The following is a 3,642-nucleotide window of genomic DNA, read 5'->3' on the forward strand; positions in this document are numbered from 1 at the left end:
TTAATCGTGGTACTATTGTTTTAATGTCTGTCTCAACATTCATTGTCTGTCTCAAGACCCGGCAAGGTCTTGCTTAGTTTACTCATTCTAGCTGTTCTTAGTCAACTTCATACAGTTTTTTAAAAGGCATGAAAACTCACCTCCATACAGATTTTTTTTTTTTTATCAGACTGGTTTCAGGGGAAATCCAAGAATAAAATTTACTAAAAGGTTCCTATGGATTTCAAGAATGTGTTGAATATCAAGTTATCAAGAGGACTGAGTATCAGTTGAGTAGAAAATTGAACCTTAGTTCCCAAAAGGCACCTTTCATGTAAGAACCGATCTTGTTTGAAGAGGCTCCTCAGCCGAATCACCTACTGATTGAGATGTTACAGAATTTGGTGCTCCTAGAGTGTCTTTGGAATTACGGAATCGCCTTAGAATGAGTGTCTGCTGGCTAACAAGTATCTTCTGGGTTCTGTGGGGGCCATGCCAGGTTAGTGCTGTATCTCTTCCAGAGTCCAAGGTGATAGGCTTCTTTCATCAGGATTTTAAAATGGGGATTGTAGCCTTTTAGGATTCTACTCTATGTCTCCTCCAACTAATTTAGAGAAAAGAAGACTGGATTCTTTTAACTTACTTGAAAGTCTGGAAATGCTTATTAACATGTCGTAATTGGCTTTTCTGGAGAAAGATCAAAACGTAGAAACAGAAATCTCATCTCCAAACATTCAAATCCTAATTTAAAATTCTAGACACTGTGGGGCAATGACCATAACTGCTTTAATAAAAAGATTTAAATTGACCACCTTGTGAATTCATATTTTAAGGAGGTAAGAAAAGAGTTGGGGAATATAAAATTTAAATACAATAGAAAGAAGTAATGGTAATTAATTGTGTTCTGGGTCTGATTTGCCTTGACTGTAGGTTTCATCTCAGTTACTAAAAGATCTTCACTCTGTTACAAGGTTCTGCTTCATCCTTTCCCATGGCAAGCCTTAATTCTGCAGGACAGGGAGCCTGAAGGCAACTGGTTCTGCAAATATGGTGCTAATAAATAATGGAAAATGTTTACTTTTCAACTTTATGGCAAACAGATTTGGGAAAAGTTCTGGGATTTAGCTTAACTGCCTTCTTTTTTTACAGTGGTTTTTGTGATGTCCTAAATAAGGCAGGGGAGTCAGGACATAGAGTCCATCCAAATTGGGTTACTCTGGGTTTGTTCTGATCCCTGGAGATTGGGAGAGGGGCACTCTCTAGCAGTGAGGTTTTGGAACAACAGGGAGACGTGCCCTTGAATGCCGTACGCTACACATGGTCTAGAATGTAGAACTTGGAAGTGGCCTTCTGTTTGTGCGGATTTAGCAAAAGGTAGTTCATTGCAGCATTTTTCAATAGCAAAAAAACTAGAAATTAATGCTAATGATAGTGGAATGGTTAAGTTTTGGTGCACCCACAGAAGAAATAGTCTGCAGCTACTAAGTGTATTGAGGTAGAAATCAAAAAGATTTCTTGACATGGAAAGATTGTTTCTAGATACCAAATGAACAAAGCCAGGTTTCCAAATAGTATGGAAGGTATGATCTGATTTTTGCAGGGCAAAAGTTTTTATGTAATATTCCTGTTGATAGAAAACAATCTAGAAGGATGTTCACCGAAGTGGTAAGTGTTGACCCTAGATCATGGCAGTTCTTCCATCCTTCACTTACTGCATTTTCTAATATTTCTGCAGTAAGTGTATAATAAAAGACTTCAGAAATGTTGGGTCATTGGCTGCATGAATTATTTCATGCACACCACCCTGTAGAGGTGATTCTGGAAACATTCTTGACTGTGCGTCTCTTCACCACCACACTTCAATTTTTTAGATTTGTGGCCAAAGTAAATCAGCCTTGTTGATGCTGCTAACTTCCCTGCATCCAACTTTTATTTTATTTCCAGATGATGCCATGTTTTTGCATTGACACTGATTACACTTTGTTTTGCATTGACACTGATTCTTTTTTCTAATAAATCTAGAGCCAGTTCCACTTGTCTTAGTTCAGAATCCATTTCCTAAATTTCCAAGAAGCATTTAAGAAATGCTTTCTGGGCTTCCCTGGTGGCGCAGTGGTTGAGAATCTGCCTGCCAATGCAGGGGACACGGGTTCGAGCCCTGGTCTGGGAAGATCCCACATGCCGCGGAGCAACTGGGCCCGTGAGCCGCAATTACTGAGCTTGCGCGTCTGGAGCCTGTGCTCCGCAACAAGAGAGGCTGCGATAGTGAGAGGCCCGCGCACCGCGATGAAGAGTGGCCCCCGCTCGCCGCAACTAGAGAAAGCCCTCGCACAGAAATGAAGACCCAACACAGCCAAAAATAAATAATAAATTAATTTAAAAAAAAAAAAAAAAAAGAAATGCTTTCTGAGACTGAAAGTGATTCAAAACTGGAGCAATTACTAATGATATTTCTCTAAGGCATAAGTGCTCACTACAAAATGGATTTTTGGAGTCTTAATATGTAACAATGATTTCCTTGATCTCGCAGGTAACTCTCTGCAGGATTCGTGTGTTCTGCTCGTGGTTATTCTTGTTTTTTCTTTTTTTTGGCCGTTCCACTTGGCTTACGAGATCTTAGTTCCCCAACCAGGGACTGAACCCGGACCCTTAGCAGTGAAAGCGCAGAGTCCTGACCACTGGACTGCCAGGGAATTCCCATGTTTTTTCTTTAGTATGGTGCCCTTCCTGCTCCAGGCGCCTTAGATTGTGTTATGTGTTAGGAGGTGTAGACCCCTGACAGCCCAATCCACATACAAAGGAGCCTGCGAGGTGTTTGATTCCAAAGCACATATATGCTTGCTTGGGACATTTGCTGTGGCCAACCAATTGTGGGCATTGCTGTATAGAGCTCAGGGCCATTAGTCATTTATCTTGACTAATTAGAAACAGCTGTGGTTCAGCTGTACTAAGATGTGGATCATCCAAAACACCTTTCAGACAGTTTCAGACGGTGGGTTTGTTGGAGAAATTTGGGGGCAATAAGTAACCCCTCTCTAGAAATACAGTCAGCCCTCCATATCTGTGGGTTCTGCATCTGTGGATTCAACCAAGCTCAGATTTAAAATATTCAGAAAAAAAATTCTAGAAAGTTCTAAAAGACAACACTTGAATTTGCCATGCACTGGCAACCGTTTACTTAGCCTTTACATTCTATTAGGTATTATAAGTAATCTAGAGATGATTTAAAGTACAGAGGAGGATGTGTGTAGGTTATATACAAATACTGCCCCCTCCATTTTATATAAGAGACTTGAGCATCTTCGGGTTTTGGTATCTGAGCGGGGTGGGGGGGCATACCAAGCCATCCCCTGTGGATACCGAGGGATGGCTGTAGTAAGTCCAAGGTAGATCCCTGGCACATGTGAGATGGAAAGTTGAGACCAATTTTATGCGATGTGAATCCTTAAAAAGTTCTGCATCTTCTCAATCTGTCACAATCCTACTCATTGTTTAAGGCCCAGCTCAGATGTCGCCACATTTAAGAAACCTTTCTGACTCACCTGGAAAGACTGTGCAATCTGAGTACCTTGTTCAAACCTCTGTCTGCCGCCTTGCACATGTCTTGGGATAGCACTCAGCACTTTGTATGGAGTTTTCAGTCATGTGTCAGACTCCCCAGCA

The sequence above is a fragment of the Eschrichtius robustus genome, chromosome 7 (assembly GCF_028021215.1).
Source record: "Eschrichtius robustus isolate mEscRob2 chromosome 7, mEscRob2.pri, whole genome shotgun sequence".
Lineage (NCBI taxonomy): Eukaryota > Metazoa > Chordata > Mammalia > Artiodactyla > Eschrichtiidae > Eschrichtius > Eschrichtius robustus.